The sequence below is a fragment of the Ranitomeya variabilis genome, chromosome 8 (genome assembly GCF_051348905.1).
Source record: "Ranitomeya variabilis isolate aRanVar5 chromosome 8, aRanVar5.hap1, whole genome shotgun sequence".
Taxonomy (NCBI): domain Eukaryota; kingdom Metazoa; phylum Chordata; class Amphibia; order Anura; family Dendrobatidae; genus Ranitomeya; species Ranitomeya variabilis.
In genome coordinates, this window is record NC_135239.1 from 118,087,693 (window position 1) to 118,110,957 (window position 23,265).

Sequence of the window (23,265 nt, forward strand, 5' to 3'; positions counted from 1 at the left end):
AGTTGGACTTTTGTCCTCGTTTGTTTTTGCATTTTGTTCCAGTTCACAGCTGTAGTTTCGTTTCTGTGTCTGGAAAGCTCTTGTGATCTGAAATTGCCACTCTGATGTTATGAGTAAATACTAGAGTCTTAAAGTAATTTCAGGATGGTATTTTGATAGGGTTTTCAGCTGACCATGAAAGTGCCTTTTCGGTCTTCCTGCTATCTAGTAAGCGGACCTCAATTTTGCTAAACCTATTTTCATACTACGTTTTGTCATTTTCATCTAAAATCACCGCCAATATATGTGGGGGCCTCTGTCTGCCTTTCGGGGAAATTTCTCTAGAGGTGAGCCAGGACTATATTTTCCTCTGCCAGGATTAGTTAGTCCTCCGGCCGGCGCTGGGCGTCTAGGGATAAAACGTAGGCAAACGCTACCCGGCTACTGTTAGTTGTGCGGCAGGTTTAGTTCATGGTCAGTTTAGTTTCCATCCTTCCAAGAGCTAGTTCTTATGTTTGCTGGGCTATGTTCTCTTGCCATTGAGAACCATAACAGTTTGACCGGCCACAAAAGGGTTAAATTAATTGACAGAGAAAGGAGAGAAAAGAGAAGTCTGCTGAAGATTTTTTTTTTTTTTTTTTTCCCCTTCAGTTCTGAGTGTGCTTGTAATTGAATCTCTTGCAAGACTGCCTATATTGCAGCCTTTCTCTCTCTCTCTCCTTCTAATCCTGGAATGGCTCTGTGTTCACCTGTTTAAAATGGATATTCAGAGTTTAGCTGCAGGTTTGAATAATCTCACCACGAAAGTTCAAAATTTACAAGATTTTGTTGTTCATGTTCCTATATCTGAACCTAGAATTCCTTTGCCTGAATTTTTCTCGGGGAATAGATCTTGCTTTCAAAATTTCAAAAATAATTGCAAGTTGTTTTTGTCCCTGAAATCTCGCTCTGCTGGAGATCCTGCTCAGCAGGTCAGGATTGTGATTTCCTTGCTCCGGGGCGACCCTCAGGATTGGGCTTTTGCATTGGCTCCAGGGGATCCTGCGTTGCTCAATGTGGATGCGTTTTTTCTGGCCTTGGGGTTGCTTTATGAGGAACCTCAGTTAGAGCTTCAGGCGGAAAAGGCCTTGATGTCCCTATCTCAGGGGCAAGACGAAGCTGAAATATACTGCCAGAAATTCCGTAAATGGGCTGTGCTTACTCAGTGGAATGAGTGCGCCCTGGCGGCGAATTTCAGAGAGGGTCTCTCTGATGCCATTAAGGATGTTATGGTGGGGTTCCCTGTGCCTGCGGGTCTGGATGAGTCCATGACAATGGCTATCCAGATCGATAGGCGTCTGCGGGAGCGCAAACCTGTGCACCATTTGGTGGTGTCTACTGAGAAGACGCCAGAGAATATGCAATGTGATAGAATTCTGTCCAGAAGTGAACGGCAGAATTTTAGACGAAAAAATGGGTTGTGCTTCTATTGCGGTGATTCAACTCATGTTATATCAGCATGCTCTAAGCGTACTAAGAAGCTTGATAAGTCTGTTTCAATTGGCACTTTACAGTCTAAGTTTATTCTATCTGTGACCCTGATTTGTTCTTTATCATCTATTACCGCGGATGCCTATGTCGACTCTGGCGCCGCTTTGAGTCTTATGGATTGGTCCTTTGCCAAACGCTGTGGGTATGATTTGGAGCCTCTTGAAACTCCTATACCCCTGAAGGGGATTGACTCCACCCCATTGGCTAGCAATAAACCTCAATACTGGACACAAGTAACTATGCGGATTAATCCGGATCACCAGGAGATTATTCGCTTTCTTGTGCTATATAACCTACATGATGTGTTGGTGCTTGGATTGCCATGGCTGCAATCTCATAACCCAGTCCTTGACTGGAAAGCTATGTCTGTGTTAAGCTGGGGATGTAAGGGAACACATGGGGACGTACCTGTGGTTTCCATTTCATCATCTATTCCCTCTGAGATTCCTGAATTCTTGACTGAATATCGTGACGTTTTTGAAGAACCTAAGCTTGGTTCATTACCTCCGCACCGGGAGTGCGATTGTGCCATAGATTTGATTCCGGGTAGTAAATACCCAAAGGGTCGTTTATTTAATCTGTCTGTGCCTGAACATGCTGCTATGCGAGAATATATAAAGGAGTCCTTGGAAAAGGGACATATTCGTCCTTCGTCATCTCCCTTAGGAGCCGGTTTTTTCTTCGTGGCTAAGAAAGATGGCTCTTTGAGGCCGTGTATTGATTATCGGCTTTTGAATAAAATCACGGTTAAATATCAATATCCGTTGCCACTGCTGACTGATTTGTTTGCTCGCATAAAGGGGGCCAAGTGGTTCTCTAAGATAGATCTCTGTGGGGTGTATAATTTGGTGCGAATTAAGCAGGGGGATGAGTGGAAAACCGCATTTAATACGCCCGAGGGCCACTTTGAGTATTTGGTGATGCCTTTTGGTCTTTCAAATGCCCCTTCAGTCTTTCAGTCCTTTATGCATGACATTTTCCGTGATTATTTGGATAAATTTATGATTGTGTATCTGGATGATATTTTGATTTTTTCGGATGACTGGGACTCTCATGTCCAGCAGGTCAGGAGGGTTTTTCAGGTTTTGCGGTCTAATTCCTTGTGTGTGAAGGGTTCTAAGTGCGTTTTTGGGGTTCAAAAGATTTCCTTTTTGGGATATATTTTTTCCCCCTCTTCCATCGAGATGGATCCTGTCAAGGTTCAGGCTATTTGTGATTGGACGCAACCCTCTTCTCTTAAGAGTCTTCAGAAATTTTTGGGCTTTGCTAACTTTTATCGTCGATTTATTGCTGGTTTTTCTGATGTTGTTAAACCATTGACTGATTTGACTAAGAAGGGTGCTGATGTTGCTGATTGGTCCCCTGCTGCTGTGGAGGCCTTTCGGGAGCTTAAGCGCCGCTTTTCTTCCGCCCCTGTGTTGCGTCAGCCTGATGTTGCTCTTCCTTTTCAGGTTGAGGTCGACGCTTCTGAAATCGGAGCTGGGGCGGTTTTGTCGCAGAGAAGTTCCGATTGCTCCGTGATGAGACCTTGTGCTTTTTTCTCGCGTAAATTTTCGCCCGCCGAGCGGAATTATGATGTTGGGAATCGGGAGCTTTTGGCCATGAAGTGGGCTTTTGAGGAGTGGCGTCATTGGCTTGAGGGGGCTAGACATCAGGTGGTGGTATTGACTGACCACAAAAATCTAATTTATCTTGAGTCCGCCAGACGCCTGAATCCTAGACAGGCGCGCTGGTCGTTGTTTTTCTCTCGGTTTAATTTTGTGGTGTCCTACCTGCCGGGTTCTAAGAATGTTAAGGCGGATGCCCTTTCTAGGAGTTTTGAGCCTGACTCCCCTGGTAATTCTGAACCTACAGGTATCCTTAAGGATGGAGTGATATTGTCTGCCGTTTCTCCAGACCTGCGGCGGGCCTTGCAGGAGTTTCAGGCGGATAGACCTGATCGTTGCCCACCTGGTAGACTGTTTGTTCCTGATGATTGGACCAGTAAAGTCATTTCTGAGGTTCATTCTTCTGCGTTGGCAGGTCATCCTGGAATCTTTGGTACCAGGGATTTGGTGGCAAGGTCCTTCTGGTGGCCTTCCCTGTCTCGAGATGTGCGAGGCTTTGTGCAGTCTTGTGACGTTTGTGCTCGGGCCAAGCCTTGTTGTTCTCGGGCTAGTGGATTGTTGTTGCCCTTGCCTATCCCGAAGAGGCCCTGGACGCACATCTCGATGGATTTTATTTCGGATCTTCCTGTTTCTCAGAAGATGTCTGTCATCTGGGTGGTGTGTGACCGTTTCTCTAAGATGGTCCATTTGGTCCCCCTGCCTAAGTTGCCTTCTTCTTCCGAGTTGGTTCCTCTGTTTTTTCAAAATGTGGTCCGTTTGCATGGTATTCCGGAGAATATCGTTTCTGACAGAGGAACCAATTCGTGTCTAGATTTTGGCGAGCATTCTGTGCTAGGATGGGCATAGATTTGTCTTTCTCGTCTGCTTTCCATCCTCAGACTAATGGCCAGACCGAGCGGACGAATCAGACCTTGGAGACATATTTGAGGTGTTTTGTGTCTGCAGATCAGGATGATTGGGTTGCTTTTTTGCCTTTAGTGGAGTTTGCCCTCAATAATCGGGCCAGCTCTGCCACCTTGGTGTCTCCTTTTTTCTGTAATTCGGGGTTTCATCCTCGATTTTCTTCTGGTCAGGTGGAATCTTCGGATTGTCCTGGAGTGGATGCTGTGGTGGAGAGGTTGCATCAGATTTGGGGGCAGGTAGTGGACAATTTGAAGTTGTCCCAGGAGAAGACTCAGCTTTTTGCCAACCGCCGGCGTCGGGTTGGTCCTCGGCTTTGTGTTGGGGACTTGGTGTGGTTGTCTTCTCGTTTTGTCCCTATGAGGGTTTCTTCTCCTAAGTTTAAGCCTCGGTTCATCGGCCCGTACAAGATATTGGAGATTCTTAACCCTGTGTCCTTCCGTTTGGACCTCCCTGCATCTTTTTCTATTCATAATGTTTTTCATCGGTCATTATTACGCAGGTATGAGGTACCGGTTGTGCCTTCCGTTGAGCCTCCTGCTCCGGTGTTGGTTGAGGGCGAGTTGGAGTACGTTGTGGAAAAAATCTTGGACTCCCGTGTTTCCAGACGGAAACTCCAGTATCTGGTCAAATGGAAGGGATACGGTCAGGAGGATAATTCTTGGGTGACTGCCTCTGATGTTCATGCCTCCGATCTGGTCCGTGCCTTTCATAGGGCTCATCCTGATCGCCCTGGTGGTTCTGGTGAGGGTTCGGTGCCCCCTCTTTGAGGGGGGGGTACTGTTGTGAAATTGGATTTTGGGCTCCCCCGGTGGCCACTGGTGGAATTGAACTTGTGTGCATCATCCCCTCTGTTCACCTGTTCCCATCAGGATGTGGGAGTCGCTATTTAACCTTCCTCCTCTGTCACTTCCATGCCGGTCAACATTGTAATCAGAAGCCTTTCTGTGCATGTTCCTGCTGCTAGACAACTTCCAGCTAAGTTGGACTTTTGTCCTCGTTTGTTTTTGCATTTTGTTCCAGTTCACAGCTGTAGTTTCGTTTCTGTGTCTGGAAAGCTCTTGTGATCTGAAATTGCCACTCTGATGTTATGAGTTAATACTAGAGTCTTAAAGTAATTTCAGGATGGTATTTTGATAGGGTTTTCAGCTGACCATGAAAGTGCCTTTTCTGTCTTCCTGCTATCTAGTAAGCGGACCTCAATTTTGCTAAACCTATTTTCATACTACGTTTGTCATTTTCATCTAAAATCACCGCCAATATATGTGGGGGCCTCTGTCTGCCTTTCGGGGAAATTTCTCCAGAGGTGAGCCAGGACTATATTTTCCTCTGCCAGGATTAGTTAGTCCTCCGGCCGGCGCTGGGCGTCTAGGGATAAAACGTAGGCAAACGCTACCCGGCTACTGTTAGTTGTGCGGCAGGTTTAGTTCATGGTCAGTTTAGTTTCCATCCTTCCAAGAGCTAGTTCTTATGTTTGCTGGGCTATGTTCTCTTGCCATTGAGAACCATAACACATATGGTTGCAGCCAGGCTCAGTGCCTTTGATCATGTAACCTCCCCTGGGTTGTTGGCCATTTGCTAATTTATCCCAAATAAGGACCCACAATCCCTCTCACCTGATCCTTTACTCAGTCCTATAAATTTAGTAGCATCTTAAGGGGGGCAGGCGTGTGGGGTCAGGCACGCGCATTTCTGCAGCAAAGCATTGCGCTGCTAAGCATACAGACGCCGCATTAATTTCAACGGCCGGGAATTGACATCCATCTCCTCTCTTCATACAGGTACAAACATCTCTGCTGCTCGCTGTTATCTGCCGCCTATCATCCTGCAACCTTCCCCTTTAATGGTACAAACATCTCTGCTGCTCGCTGTTATCTGCCGCCTATCATCCTGCAACCTTCCCCTTTAAAGGTACAAACATCTCTGCTGCTCGCTGTTATCTGCGGCCTATCATCCTGCAACCTTGCCTTTAAAGTGCCTGCTGAATGCTTGCTAAATTCATTTGTTGCATTGTATTACTTACTGCTGTACATCCATGCTGCGGTCACAGGAGATATTATTGTGTTCAAGGTGTTAGAGCATATGGTTGCAGCCAGGCTCAGTGCCTTTGATCATGTAATCTCCCCTGGGTTGTTGGCCAATTGCTAATTTATCCCAAATAAGGACCCACAATCCCTCTCACCTGATCCTTTACTCAGTCCTATAAATTTAGTAGCATCTTAAGGGGGGCAGGCGTGTGGGGTCAGGCACGCGCATTTCTGCAGCAAAGCATTGCGCAGCTAAGCATACAGACGCCGCAGTTATTTCATCGGCCGGGAATTGACATCCATCTCCTCTCTTCATACAGGTACAAACATCTCTGCTGCTCGCTTTTATCTGCCGCCTATCATCCTGCAACCTTCCCCTTTAATGGTACAAACATCTCTGCTGCTCGCTGTTATCTGCCGCCTATCATCCTGCTACCTTGCCTTTAAAGTGCCTGTTGAATGTTTGCTAAATTCATTTGTTGCATTGTATTACTTACTTCTGTACATCCATGCTGGGGTCACAGGAGATATTATTGTGTTCAAGGTGTTAGAGCATATGGTTGCAGCCAGGCTCAGTGCCTTTGATCATGTAACCTCCCCTGGGTTGTTGGCCAATTGCTAATTTATCCCAAATAAGGACCCACAATCCGTCTCACCTGATCCTTTACTCAGTCCTATAAATTTAGTAGCATCTTAAGGGGGGCAGGCGTGTGGGGTCAGGCACGCGCATTTCTGCAGCAAAGCATTGCGCAGCTAAGCATACAGACGCCGCAGTTATTTCAACGGCCGGGAATTGACATCCATCTCCTCTCTTCATACAGGTACAAACATCTCTGCTGCTCGCTGTTATCTGCCGCCTATCATCCTGCAACCTTCCCCTTTAATGGTACAAACATCTCTGCTGCTCGCTGTTATCTGCCACCTATCATCCTGCAACCTTGCCTTTAAAGTGCCTGTTGAATGTTTGCTAAATTCATTTGTTGCATTGTATTACTTACTGCTGTACATCCATGCTGGGGTCACAGGAGATATTATTGTGTTCAAGGTGTTAGAGCATATGATTGCAGCCAGGCTGTTGTGAACTCTGTTTTCAGGCTCCCTCTTGTGGTCACAGTTGGTATTGTGTGACTTTTGTTTTGGGCTCCCCCTGGTGGCTTTGTTTGTTATCCTGCGGGTCTGTGGCTGATCAGCTGCCTCGTTATTCACTTGGGAGTTTCCTATTTAGCTCTGTTTCACTTCCACTTGTTGCCGGCTGTCAATGTATTCAGTGCTATTCTGATTTCTTCTGACTACCTTGCTACCAGTCTCTTCAAGAGAAGCTAAGTTTCCGTTTTGTTCATTTTTTGATCATCTGTGTTCAATATGTTTCTTGTCCAGCTTGCTAATATGTGATTTCTCAGCTTGCTGGTAGCTCTAGGGGGCTGAGTTTCTCCCCCCCACACCGTTAGTTGGTGTGGGGGTCTTGAATTCTCAGCGTGGATATTTTGGTAGGGTTTTTTGCTGACCGCACAGTTCTCTATCTGTTTTCTGCTATCTAGTTTTAGCGGGCCTCATTTGCTGAATCTGTTTTCATTCCTACGTGTGTCTTTTCTCCTTACCTCACCGTTATTATTTGCTGGGGGCTTCCTATATCCTTGGGGTTATTTCTCTTGAGGCAAGTGAGGTCTTGCTTTCTCTTTAGGGGTAGTCAGTTTCTCAGGCTGCGTCGAGACATCCAGGATTTTAGGCACGTTCACCGGCTACCATTAGTGTGTTTGGATAGGATCAGATTTGTGGTCAGTCCAGTTACCACCTCCCTAGAGCTTGTTCTTTGCTTAGTAACTTAGCTGGTATTTCCTGTGATCCCCAGCCACTGGGATCATAACACAGGCTCAGTGCCTTTGATCATGTAACCTCCCCTGGGTTGTTGGCCAATTGCTAATTTATCCCAAATAAGGACCCACAATCCCTCTCACCTGATCCTTTACTCAGTCCTATAAATTTAGTAGCATCTTAAGGGGGGCACGCGTGTGGGGTCAGGCACGCGCATTTCTGCAGCAAAGCATTGCGCAGCTAAGCATACAGACGCCGCAGTTATTTCAACGGCCGGGAATTGACATCCATCTCCTCTCTTCATACAGGTACAAACATCTCTGCTGCTCGCTGTTATCTGCCGCCTATCATCCTGCAACCTTCCCCTTTAATGGTACAAACATCTCTGCTGCTCGCTGTTATCTGCCGCCTATCATCCTGCAACCTTGCCTTTAAAGTACCTGTTGAATGTTTGCTAAATTCATTTGTTGAATTGTATTACTTACTGCTGTACATCCATGCTGGGGTCACAGGAGATATTATTGTGTTCAAGGTGTTAGAGCATATGGTTGCAGCCAGGCTCAGTGCCTTTGATCATGTAACCTCCCCTGGGTTGTTGGCCAATTGCTAATTTATCCCAAATAAGGACCCACAATCCCTCTCACCTCATCCTTTACTCAGTCCTATAAATTTAGTAGCATCTTAAGGGGGGCAGGCGTGTGGGGTCAGGCACGCGCATTTCTCCGGCAAAGCATAGCGCAGCTAAGCATAGAGACGCCGCAGTTATTTCAACGGCAGTTAGTCACGGCAGGAGTCAGGACCCCACTCTATGATCTGTCTCTTTTGGGTATGTCTGCTGAGTAAGCACTTCTTATTACTTGGATCTAGCTTTTCTATTAACCCATCATACTCCTCCATCATGTTTACATATGCCCTTACAGTGTTTGCTCCACTAATCCTCTCTCTCCTTCGCTATCACAAACCCCAGCACTCTCTAACCTAGTAATCATCTCCCCTTCCCTCTTACCTCCCCACCTGTCCTCCTCTGCTGACCTGCTCCTCAACCTCAAATCTGTCCTAAGAAAACATAAAACAATTCGGCCACTCTCTTTCTCCCACCTGCTCTCTCTCTCTCTCTCTCTGCTTCTCCTCACTGCTGGAGACATATCTCCCATCCCTGGACCCCCACATCTCATACCTCCCATTACTACTCCCTCCTATCGCTCCCTATCCAACATGAACTACTGCAACCTTTCCAACATAAAACCCGTGCCCCTGACGCCCACCCCCCTGCTCCCTCTCTCTGGAGCACTCTGGAATGCCCGCTCAAACTGCAATAAGCTTCAAGTGATTCACAACCTTTCTCTCTCACAATCTTGCCTTCCTCGGCCTCACAGAAACAGGGCTAACACCCTCTGACACCGCCTCCCCTGCTGCGCTGTGTTACGTGGGCCTCCACTTCACCCACACCCCTCGCCCCGGCAACAGACATGGTGGAGGAGTGGGCCTTCTCCTTTCTTCAAACTGCACCTTTAACACAATCCCACCTCTTCCCTCCCTTATCCTCCCTTCTTTTGAAGTCCATTCTGTCCGCATCTACTCTCCCTCCAACCTCCAAGTGGCCGTCATATACCGACCTCCAGGCCCGGCCACTGCCTTTATTGACCAATTCTCCACATGGCTTCTTCACTTTCTCTCTGCTGACATTCCCACCATCATCATGGGTGACTTCAACATCCCCATTGATACCCTTCAGTCAACAGCCTCCAAACTTCTGTCCCTTACCTCATCCTTTGGACTTACTCAACGGTCCTCCACAGCCACCCACACAAACGGGCATACACTAGACCTGGTATTCACCCGTCTCTGCTCTCTATCTAACTTCACCACCTCCCCTCTCCCTCTATCCGACCACCATCTGCTCACCTTCTCATTACTGGCCTCCTGACTGGTCAACCATGTCCAGCAACATGCGCACCCCCACAGAAACCTTGCACACCTAGACACCCACACACTCTCTGACTCCATCCTACCACTGGCATCCATATCCTCACTCCACGACACAGACACTGCCACTGCTTTCTACAATGCCACTCTCACATCAGCTATTGACACGGTTGCCCCTCTCGTCCATGGCAGAGTGCGACATATCAATAGACAACCTTGGCACAATAACACCACTAAAAAGCTCCGGCAAGTGTCCAGGGTTGCGGAGTGGCGTTGGAAGAAAACACACTCGCAAGATGACTTCACTGTATTCAAACAAGCAACACTCACTTTTAAATCTGCTCTCACCTCTGCTAAACAGGCCTACTTCACAACCCTCATATCTTCCCTATCCTACAACCCCAAACAGTTATTCAAAACCTTTAAGTCCCTCCTCCGCCCCCCCCCACTGCCCCCTCCAACCTCCCTCATCTCTGCTGAGGACTTTGCCACATACTTTAAAAATAAGATCCACCAGACAAGGCAAGTCTTTATTGTTCAACCACCACAACCCCTTTGTATACCAGACCCATGCCCAAACCCCATAACCTCCCTATCCAACATCACTGAAGGGGGGCTTAATTGTCTCCTCTCCAATCGCACCTCACCACCTGTGCGCTTGACCCCATCCCATCCCACCTCCTCCCCAACCTCACCACCACACTTATCCCATCCCTAACCCACCTGGTCAACCTATCACTAACTTCTGGCACCTTCCCTTCGGCGTTCAAACATGCCACAATCACGCCTATCCTTAAAAAGCCAACCCGCAATCCAACTGCTATGTCCAGCTATCGCCCAATATCGCTGCTCCCATTCGCTTCCAAACTCCTGGAGCAGAACGTCCACGCTGAACTTTCCTCCCACCTCTCATCTAACTTGTTGTTTGACAATCTACAATCTGGTTTCCGCCCCCATCACTCAACTGAGACTGCCCTGACCAAAATCACTAACGACCTACTTACCGCCAAAGCTGCTGGACAATACTCTGTACTCCTCCTTCTAGACCTGTCCTCTGCTTTCAACACAGTTGACCACTGCCTCCTACTACAGATCCTCTCCTCCTTTGGCATCAAAGACCTCACCCTATCCTGGATTGCCTCGTACCTTTCCAACCGCACATTCAGTGTTTCCCACTCCCACACTACCTCCTCATCCCACCCTCTCTCTGTTGGAGTCCCCCAAGGCTCTGTTCTAGGACCCCTACTTTTCTCAATCTATACACTTGGCTTGGGACAACTCATAAAGTCCCATGGATTCCAGTACCACCTCTATGCTGATGACACTCAGATCTACCTCTCTGGCCCAGACATCACCGCTCTGCTGTCCAGAATCCCAGAGTGCCTATCAGCCATATCCTCCTTCTTCTCCTCTCGCTTCCTCAAACTCAATGTGGAGAAATCTGAACTCATCATCTTTCCTCCATCCCACAGATCTTCCTTACCTGACTTATCTATCGCATTCAATGACATCATGCTTTCCCCCGTACCGGAAGTCCCCTGCCTCGAAGTATCCTTCGACTCTGCCCTGTCCTTCAAACCACACATCCAAGCTCTTTCCACCTCCTGTCGCCTCCAGCTCAAAAATATCTCCAGAATCCGTCCTTTCCTCAACCTACAATCAACTAAAATGCTTGTGCATGCCCTCATCATCTCCCGCCTTGACTACTGCAACATCCTTTTCTGCGGCCTCCCTGCTAACACCCTTGCACCTCTCCAGTCCATCCTTAACTCTGCTGCCCGACTAATCCATCTCTCTCCTCGCTACTCCTCCGCTTCCCCCCTATGCAAATCTCTTCACTGGTTCCCTGTCCATCAGCGTATCCAGTTCAAATTATTAATACTGACCTACAAAGCCATCCATAACCTGTCTCCTCCATATATCTCTGAACTAATCTCCCGATATCTTCCCTCACGAAATCTCCGATCCTCCCAAGACCTCCTTCTCTCCTCCACACTTATTCGCTCCTCATCCAATCGCCTCCAAGACTTCTCCCGAATATCCCCCATCCTCTGGAACTCTCTGCCCCAACACGTCCGACTATCAACCACATTCGGATCCTTCAGGCTACCGCCTCACCAACACCGAGCTCCTGCAACCCCCAACCTACTGTCTCCTTCCCCATAATCCTGCAGAATGTAAGCCCGCAAGGGCAGGGTCCTCGCCCCTCTGTATCAGTCTGTCATTGTTAGTTTGTTTACTGTAAGTGATATCTGTAACTTGTATGTAACCCCTTCTCATGTACAGCACCATGGAATCAATGGTGCTATATAAATAAACAAATAATAATAAAAAAAGAGTGAAATTTTCTAAATTTTTGCCAAATTTCCATTTCTTCCACAAATATATACAGTATAGACCAAAAGTTTGGACACACATTCTCATTTAAAGATTTTTCTGTATTTTCATGACTATGAAAATTGTAAATTCACACTAAAGGCATCAAAACTATGAATTAACACATGTGGAATCATATACTTAACAAAAAAGTGTGAAACAACTGAAAATATGTCTTATATTCTAAGTTCTTCAAAGTAGCCACCTTTTGCTTTGATGACTGCTTTGCACACTTTTGGCATTCTCTTGATGAGCTTCAAGAGGTAGTCACCGGAAATGGTTTTCACTTCACAGGTGTGCCCTGTCAGGTTTATTAAGTGTGATTTCTTGCCTTATAAATGGGGTTGGGACCATCAGTTGTGGTGAGCAGAAGTCTGGTGGATACACAGCTGATAGTCTTAGGGTACTGTCACACAGTACCATTTTGATCGCTACGACGGTACGATTCGTGACGTTCTAGCGATATCGTTACGATATCGCAGTGTCTGACACGCAGCAGCGATCAGGGATCCTGCTGAGAATCGTACGTCGTAGCAGATCGTGTGGAACTTTCTTTCGTCGCTTGATCACCCGCTGACATCGCTGGATCGTTGTGTGTGACAGCGATCCAGCGATGTGTTCGCTTGTAACCAGGGTAAACATCGGGTAACTAAGCGCAGGGCCGCGCTTAGTAACCCGATGTTTACCGTGGTTACCAGCGTAAACGTAAAAAAACAAACAGTACATACTTACATTCCGGTGTCTGTCCTCCAGCGTCTCAGCTTCTCTCCACTGTGTGAGCGTCTGCCAGCCGGAAAGCGAGCCCGGCGGTGACGTCTGACGTCACCGCTGTGCTTGCCGGCTATGGCGCTTACACAGTGGAGAGAAGGAGAACGCCGGGGACAGACACCGGAATGTAAGTATGTACTGTTTGTTTTTTTACGTTTACGCTGGTAACCACGGTAAACATCGGGTTACTAAGCGCGGCCCTGCGCTTAGTTACCCGATGTTTACCCTGGTTACCGGGGACTTCGGCATCGCTCCAGCGCCGTGATTGCAACGTGTGACCGCAGTCTACGACGCTGGAGCGATAGTCATACGATCGCTGCGACGTCACGGATCGTGCCGTCGTAGCGATCAAAATGGTACTGTGTGACAGTACCCTTACTGAATAGACTGTTAGAATTTGTATTATGGCAAGAAAAAAGCAGATAAGATAAGAAAAACGAGTGGCCATTAGTGATGGGCGAGCACTAAAATGCTCGGGTGTTCGTTGCTCGGGTCGAGCAAATTGGAATACTCGGGTACTCGGCCAGAACAACGAGCCCAATGTAAGTCTATAAGAGACCCGAGTATTTTTACCGCGATCCCTCCCGGGGGTCCTTTTAAGGTCTAAAAACGACTGAAAATGATGGAAACACGGCTCAAATGACACAGGGACATCATGGAGATCACCCCTGGAAGCATTCCTGACTCCTAGTTCACAGCTTTAATAATTTTTTTCCGAGATTCATGCCATTTTTCCCGGTGTCACAAAAAACACATGAAAACAAAACCAAAAGGGGTTTTGCTTGGAAATATGTCAAACATCCTTTGCAGGTTAAAGGGAACCTGTCACCACGTTTTTGGAAGATGGGATAAAAATAGCGTTAAATAGGGGCAGAGGTGGGCGTTACATTAGTGTGTTTGTTATGCATTTATTACCCACCTAAGTTGCCGAAATACCTTTGCAAAGTCTCCGTTTTCGCCTGTCAATCAGGCTGGTCTGGTCAAAAGGGCGTGTTGTCTTCCCCCAGATTTTGCGTAGTTTTCTGTTGGTGGCGTAGTGGTGTGCGCATGCCCAAGGTCCCGAATCCTCTGCCAGGGGATTTAAAAGAGCGCGCTGTTCGTTATTTCATTGGTGATCGGTGGGCGCGGCCATCTTCCTTTGGCCGCGCGTGCGCAGAAGCGGCGCTCTGCTGGCCGCGGCTTCAGGAAAATGGCCGCCGCGATATCCATCTGCGCACGCGCGGCATCCCGCGGCCATTTTCCTGAAGCCGCGGCCAGCAGAGCGCCGCTTCTGCGCACGCGCGGCCAAAGGAAGATGGCCGCGCCCACCGATCACCAATGAAATAACGAACAGCGCGCTCTTTTAAATCCCGTGGCAGAGGATTCGGGACCTTGGGCATGCGCACACCACTACGCCACCAACGGAAAACTACGCAAAATCTGGGGGAAGACAACACGCCCTTTTGACCAGACCAGCCTGATTGACAGGCGAAAACGGAGACTTTGCAAAGGTATTTTGGCAACTTAGGTGGGTAATAAACGCATAACAAACACACTAATGTAACGCCCACCTCTGCCCCTATTTAACGCTATTTTTATCCCATCTTCCAAAAACGTGGTGACAGGTTCCCTTTAATGACTTGCCTGTAAGGCCAAATATTTAACCCCAGACCAAAAATTTCCTCTCCCACTTAGGCTTAGTTCAGCATTTTTGAAGCGTATTTCAACTTTAGCATTGCTTTCAACCACAAAAAATGCATTCACTGGGAAATGTCATTCTAACATTTAACACCCCTAGCTGGCCATGTGGTGTGTGACACATAAGCAGATCCATCTTGTTTCATTTACGAAAGGGGGAACTCTTAAAGTCACAGAGACTATTTTTACTGGTGCATCAGGTGGCATTAATCTTCTTAAAGAAACAGTGGGTCTCCTAAGCTGTTGTAGCCTATGCTGTGAGTGGATGGGCTGCCAAGAATTACGACGCACCACAATACCCCTGTCATAAGATGTCCAGGGGGGATTCCTGAGAAAGTGTTGCATTGAATTCAAGGCCTGCCCTGCTACCAATTCATATGCACCACAATAAGCCTTTGAACCCACATAGTGGATGGGCCCATGAAAATCCACTTCACAATATGCATTTTTTACTCCCGTACTCCTTTGTTTTCCACATTGCCAGCAAGGCCGGCCCTGATGCATAGTCAGTTATATGCACCCCATTAGGCCTTGGAACCCACATACTGGATGGGTCCATGAAAATCCACTTCACAATATGCATTTTGTACTCCCGTACTCCTTTGTTTTATACATTGGCAGGAAGGCGAGCCCTGCTGCATAGTCAGTCATATGCACCCCATTAGGCCTTGGAAGTGGAACCCACATAGTGGATGGGCCCATGAAAATCCACTTCACAATATGCATTTTGTACTCCCGTACTTCTTGGTTTTACACATTGCCAACAAGGCCACCCCTGCTGCATAGTCAGTCATATGCACCCCATTAGGCCTTGAAACCCACAAAATGGATGGGCCCAGGAAAATCCACTTCACAATATGCATTTTGTACTCCCGTACTCCTTGGTTTTACACATTGCCAGCAAGGCCAACCCTGCTGCATAATCATTCATATGCACCCCATTAGGCCTTGAAACCCACATACTGGATGGGCCAAGGAAAATCCACTTCACAATATGCATTTTGTGCTCCCGTACGCCTTTGGTTTGCACATTGGCAGGAAGGTGAGCCCTGCTGCATTGTAAGTCATATGCATCCCATTAGGCCTTGGAACCCACATAGTGGATGTGCCCATGAAAATCCATTTCACAATATGCATTTTGCACTCCTGTACTCCTTGGTTTTACACATTGCCAGCATGGCCAGCCCTACTGCATAGTCAGTCATATGCACCCCATTAGGCCTTGGAACCCACATAGTGGATGGGCCCATGAAAATCCACTTCACAATATGCATTTTGTGCTCCATACTCTATTGTTTTATACATTGGCAAGAAGGGGAGCCCTGCTGCATAGTCATATGCACCCCATTAGGACTTGGAACCCACATACTGTATTGGTCCATTAAAAGCCACTTCACAATATGCATTTCATTTTGTGCTCCACACTCCTTTGTTTTATATATTGCCAGGAAGGCGAGCCCTGCTTCATAGTCAGTCATATGCACCCCATTAAGCCTTGGAACCCACATACTGGATGGGCCCATGAAAATCCACTTCACAATATGCATTTTGTGCTCCCGTACTCCTTTGTTTTACATATTGCCAAGAAGGCGAGCCCTGCTGCATAGTCATATGCACCCCATTAGGTCTTAGAACCCACATACTGAATGGGCCCATTAAAATCCACTTCACAATATGCATTTTGTGCTCCATACTCCTTTGTTTTATACATTGGCAGGAAGGCCAGCCCTGCTGCATAGTCAGTCGTATGCACCCCATTAGGCCTTGGAACCCACACAGTGGATGTGCTCATGAAAATCCATTTCACAATATGCATTTTGTACTCCCGTACTCCTTAGTTTTACACATTGCTAGCAAGGCGAGCCCTGCTGCATAGTCAGTCATATGCACCCCATTAGGCCTTGGAACCCACATAGTGGATGTGCCCATGAAAATCCACTTCACAATATGCATTGTGTGTTCCATACTCCTTTGCTTTATACATTGGCAGGAAGGCGAGCCCTGCTGCATAGTCATATGCACCCCATTAGGACTTGGAACCCACATACTGGATTGGTCCATTAAAAGCCACTTCACAATATGCATTTCATTTTGTGCTCCACATTCCTTTGTTTTATATATTGGCAGGAAGGCGAGCCCTGCTTCATAGTCAGTCATATGCACCCCATTAGGCCGTGGAACCCTCATAGTGGATGGGCCCAGGAAAATCCACTTCACAATATGCATTTTGTACTCCCGTACTCCTTGGTTTTACACATTACCAGCAAGGCCAGCCCTGCTGCATAGTCAGTCATATGCCTCCCATTAGGCCTTGGAACCCACATAGTGGATGGGCCCAGGAAAATCCACTTCACAATATGCATTTTGTGCTCCATACTCCTTTATTTTATACATTGGCAGGAAGGCCAGCCCTGCTGCATAGTCAGTCATATGTACCCCATTAGGCCATGGAACCCACATAGGGGATGTGCCCATCAAAATCCATTTCACAGTATGCATTTTCTACTCCCGTACTCCTTGGTTTTACACATTGGCAGGAAGACGAGCCCTGCTCCATAGTCATATGCACCCCATTAGGCCTTGGTACCCACCTAGTGCATGTGCCCATGAAAATCCATTTCACAATATGCATTTTGTGCTCCATACTCCTTTGTTTTATACATTGGCAAGAGGGGGAGCCCTGATGCATAGTCATATGCACCCCATCAAGACTTGGAACCCACATACTGGATGGGCCCATTAAAATCCACTTCACAATATGCATTTTTTGCTCCATACTCCTTTGTGTTATACATTGCCATGAAGGCGAACCCTGCTACATAGTCAGTCATATGCACCCCATTAGGCCTTGGAACCCACATAGGCGAGCCCTGCTGCATAGTCAGTCATATGCACCCCATTAGGCCTTGGAACCCACATACTGGATGGGCCCAGGAAAATCCACTTCACAATATGCGTTGTGTGCTCCATACTTCTTTGTTTTATACATTGGCAAGAAGGGGAGCCCTGCTGCATAGTCATATACACCCCATTAGGTCTTGGAACCCACATACTGGATGGGCCCATTAAAATCCACTTCACAATATGCATTGCATTTTGTGCTCCATACACCTTTGTTTTATACATTGGCAGGAAGGTGAGCCCTGCTTCATAGTCAGTCATATGCACCCCATTAGGCCGTGGAACCCTCATAGTGGATGGGCCCAGGAAAATCCACTTCACAATATGCATTTTGTACTCCCGTACTCCTTGGTTTTACACATTACCAGCAAGGCCAGCCCTGCTGCATAGTCAGTCATATGCCTCCCATTAGGCCTTGGAACCCACATAGTGGATGTGCCCATGAAAATCCACTTCACAATATGCATTTTGTGCTTCATACTCCTTTGTTTTATACATTAGCAGGAAGGCGAGCCCTGCTGCATAGTCAGTCATATGCACCCCATTAGGCCTTGGAACCCACATACTAGATAGACCCATTAAAATCCACTTCACAATGGGCATTTTGTACTCCTGTACTCCTTTATTTTACACATTGTCATTAAGGCGAGCCCTGCTGCATAGTCAGTCATATGCACCCCATTAGGCCTTGGAACCCACATAGTGGATGGTCCCATGAAAATCCACTTCACAATATGCATTTTGTACTCCCGTACTCCTTGGTTTTACACATTGCCAGCAAGGCCAGCCCTGCTGCATAGTCAGTCATATGCACCCCATTTGGCCTTGGAACCCACATAGGGTTGGATGGGTCCAGGAAAATTCACTTCACAATATGCATTGTGTCCTCCATACTCCTTTGTTTTATACATTGGCAGAAAGGCGAGCCCTGCTGCATAGTCATATGCACCCCATTAGGCCTTGGAACCCACATAGTTGATGGGCCCATGACAATCCACTTCACAATATGCATTTTGTACTCCCATACTCCTTGGTTTTACACATTACCAGCAAGGCCAGCCCTGCTGCATAGTCAGTCATATGCACCCCAATAGGCCTTGGAACCCACATAGTGGTTGGGCCTAGGAAAATCCACTTCACAATATGCATTGTGTGCTCCATACTCCTTTGTTTTATACATTGGCAGAAACGCGAGCCCTGCTGCATAGTCATTTGCACCCCATTAGTCCTTGGAACCCACATACTGGATGTGCCCATGAAAATCCACTTCACAATATGCATTTTGTACTCCTGTACTCCTTGGTTTTACACATTGCCAACAAGGCCAGCCCTGCTGCATAGTCAGTCATATGCACCCCATTAGGCCTTGGAACCCACATAGTGGATGGGCCCAGGAAAATCCACTTCACAATACGCATTGTGTGCTCCATACTCCTGTGTTTTATGCATTGGCAGTAAGGCGAGCCCTGCTTCATAGTCATATGCACCCCATTAGGCCTTAGAACACACAAACTGGATGGGCCCAGGAAAATTAACTCGTATTTTTTAATGGTATGATAGTTCCCTCTTTGCACAATTTTTTACAGGAGAATTTGGCAATTTTATTTGACATGTTTTTAACACTAAGGTTCAGATACGGCTTTAAAAAAGGCAAATACTTGCAATACAAGGCAATTTTATTGCAAACTACAAAATTCGAGGAATAGTATAAGGTTAATTATTACACAGATTAATAAGTACATATAAGGATTAAATAAATATAGTGATTACGTATATATGAAAATTAACGTCATACAGTATAGTTAGATCATCACCAAGAGGCTTTTAAACATCAAGCGTCTGGAAAATCAGAGAAGCAGCACTAAGACAGAGAACCCCTGGGAGATTACCTACACTGCATGGGCGTCCCCAATTATGCAGGTATCAGCATGGAGCGCTCCCAGACGCAGGGCCGCGGGGTACTCGGTACCGGGCCTCTCTGTCTCAGTTCTGGGGTTGTCACGGTGGCTAGACCCGGTCCGTGACCCTGTTAAGGGGCGTCCAATGAAAGGTGTAATGATGGTGTGTGGTGTAGATCGCGGTGAATAACAAGGACACAGGGTTGCAGTCTCTTTACCTCTTTACTGAAGGCTTCAAGATCCCCAATCCAGAGTACTGTTAACAGGGTTGGCTGAGACCGGCCGGTCCGAAGGCACCTCCAGAGTTCCCTTTGCAGGTGGAAATCTGTGCCTACCTTCTAGCGCCTGTGTGTTGTAGTACTTCCCTGCTAAGCACCACGGGATAGTCCTCACAACTGTTGTGTCTCTTTCTGATGTTATTTCCCACAACTTACATCTGTTCTGATGTTCTTCTCCGTCCCCCAGATGATATGGCTAGGACGCACCCGTATGATGGGTAGGCCTGGAGTTCTTCCGGGACCCTAGTGACGCCCCTCTCCCACAGTTGCCCCCTATGTCTGCTTAGGTGATTTAGGTGAGACAGCCAACCTATAATTAACTGTCCTGCCGTTGGTTTGAAGTAATGATTGGAGCCCAATACTTCCTCGGCATTCCGGCCACCGGCTACACGCCTCAGTAGGATGTTGCCTCGATCTTACGGCACGACTCCTACTGGTGTTATCTCCTTTTTGCGGTGATCTTGTTTCTCACTTCTCCACAATAAACCTAGCTTCTTTTCCTTTCTTGAGATACCGCAGCAAGGTAGTGCAGGCGCGGTTCCTTAATGTTCTGTCTTGTTCGCTAGGCCTCTGTCAGGATCCCACCCCTGACAGGGACCCCCCTGAATCTTCCCCTGCAACACCCTCTGCCACAGGATGTTGCCTGGTTCCAACCCAGTCAGCTTCTGTCTAACTTCCTATCCAACCCCCAGTTTTACCAGATTGTGAGGAGTGGCCTAATACATAGTACCCTTTGCTCCCCCTGGAGGCCAGACTGTGAAGTGTATTGGTGTCTGTGATACCTGGTCAGGTGAACTCCTTAAGTGCCATCAGACGTACCATCACTCCCCTTAGCGGCAGAGCATCAGTACTGCAACGACCAGGACTCTGGGGTGCTGCAAGCACTCTACATTTACAGGTACCCCAGTTTTGGCATCTGTCTTAGTCATGTTTCTCTGGTCTTATATAGTGAATAACACTATGTAGTAACTTTAGTTTCAGCCACACCTTCAAGTGGCCACTTTTCAAGGTTGGATGAAACTGAGATATCATGGAGTCATCAGACAAGGGGCCATAAACCCCTAGAAAATAAAAACCACAAGGATTTAGATCAAACCACCTCCGGAATAGTTTCAGTAAACCTTAATGTTTTACAATGACAAACAGCAAACATATAGAGGCTTAGAACTGTTTGTGAAGTGAATAAACAAACATTTATCAAGATTGTGTCACTATGAGAATTGTCTGTCACATCTTCAAATGTTTTACAAGAAATGCAGCTATGTGATTGTCTGAATGCATTCAGTATACAGTATTTCAATCTTGTTTACAAATCGCCATTTGTATATTCTTCATTTGTATATTTGAATCAAAGTTAAGGCTCGCAAGGAGAGAAACAAATATAGTGGACAAAGCTATATTTTTAATGAACTACTGAGGCAAAATAACAGCATTGCTTTATCAAATTTATATGAAGTGTATTGTGTCCAATGTTAGCAACCAGGCAACACAAAAAGGAGCTTTTCAAGTGAGCTCTTTAAGGTACACAATTGTTATGAAGTGTTTTCCAACAAGGATGTGGTTTCACCAATGGGGGGTACCTTTTGTAAAAATAGACTAGTGCCATCACAGCCCCCCTTGACCAAACTTTACCGGCCTTTAACAGTACAAAGCACGTTCACCCTGGTGATCTAGTGGCAGTTATTCAAGAGACACTGCAGGAGACAGAGTTAAGAAGTAGGCCCAATGGAATGCCATGCCCAATTCCCCATTGTGGGGTCCTTTTCAGACTGATTAAAATAGTGACATCACTGCCCCCTAGACCTAAATGCCCCATACAGACCACATTCACCCTGGTGATCTACTGGCAGGTACAGGACAGATTGCAGGAGACAGAGTTAAGAAGTAGGCCCAATGTAATGTCATGCCCAATTCCCCAATGTAAAATCCTTTTTTTTTTAAATCAAAAAGTGCCATCACAGGCCCCTTGGCCAACATACACCGTACAGAGCACGTTCACCCTTGTGATCTACTGGCATGTACAGGACAGATTGCAGGAGTCCGAGTTAAGAAGTCGGCCCAATGTAATGCCATGCCCAATTCCCCAATGAGTTGTTCCTTTATAAAAAAAGATAAGAGTGCCATCACAGCACCCTTGGCAAAAATACACTGTACAGACCACGTTCACCCTGGTGATATATTGTTTCTGGATGAGGAGGATGAGGATAAGGAGGAGGATACAAACAAACAGACCAAATCTGGAAGCGTATACCCATGTGTGGTTGTGAGGAGGTGCATGAGAATACACCTCCCCAAAAGAGAAAATGTATTTGAGGTTATGTTTCACTGTTTTCACTTGGTGGTGTGCAGAAGTCTTTCCCAATCCAGGCCTTGTTTGTTTTGATAAGAGTCAGCCTGTCAGCATTTTCAGTTGACAGGCGGATGCGCTTATCTGTTATAATTCCACCAGTGGCACTAAAACCCCTCTATGACAGAGCGCTAGCAGCAGGGCAGGCCAGGACCTCCAAGGCGTAGAGAGCCAGTTTATGCCACGTGTCCAGCTTGGATAACCAATAATTAAAAGGCACAGAGGAATCACGGAGGACGTTTGTACGATCTGCAAGGTACTCCCTCACCATCTTCCCAAACATTGCACTTCTTGTGACAGCACCCCTTGCCTCTGTGCCGCCACAATGGGAGGGTCTGAGAAAACTGTCCCAGAACTTGGCCATTGTTCCCCTGCCTGAGCTGGATTGTACTTCTGTCTCTCTCGCTTGGAGTCCTTGGTTGTACAACAAACTCTGACGTCTGCTGCCAGCGTTCTCACATGGGAATTTTCTAAGTAATACTTCTACAAGGGCCCTGTGGTACTGCAACAATTAAGTACACCTCTCTGCCTCAGGCAGAAGAGATTGAAATTTCTCCTTGTAGCGTGGGTCTAGAAGTGTCACCAACCAGTAATGAGTGTCACACAAAATTTTGATAATCCGAGGTTCACGTGAAATGCTGCGCAACATGAAGTCAGCCATGTGTGCCAGACTGCTAACATGTAAGACTTCCGTGTCTTCACCAACAGGACGACTGACCATACTGTTCTCCTCCTCCGGATCCTCATCCTCCTCCCCGCTGAGCAGAAGCTAATACAGATGTGTTTGTAGTACTGTCTATAGCGCATGAAAGTAGCTCCTGTTCTTCCTCCTCCTCCTCATTGCCAACCAATCCATGTTGAGGAGACATGAGGCTGGGCTGAGTGTAATCTCCCTGTATGTTTCCTTGCTCCATGTCGTGCTCCGCCTGCAATGCATCCTCTTTGATTGTGAGCAGAGAGTTTTTCAGAATGCTGAGAAACGGGATGGTGATGCTAATTATGGCGTCATCGCTGCTCACCATCTTGGTGCAGTCCTCAAAGTTTTGGAGGATGTTAAATATGTCTTACATCCATGTCCACTCCTGAGGTCTTATGTTTGGAGTCTGACCTGAAATTCGACGGCCTTGTTGATGTTGGTAGTCAACAACGGCCCTCTTCTGCTCACAAATCATTTCCAACATGCAGCGTAGAGTTCCAGCGCGTGAGGACATCATACAACAGTCAGTGAGCTGGAAGCTG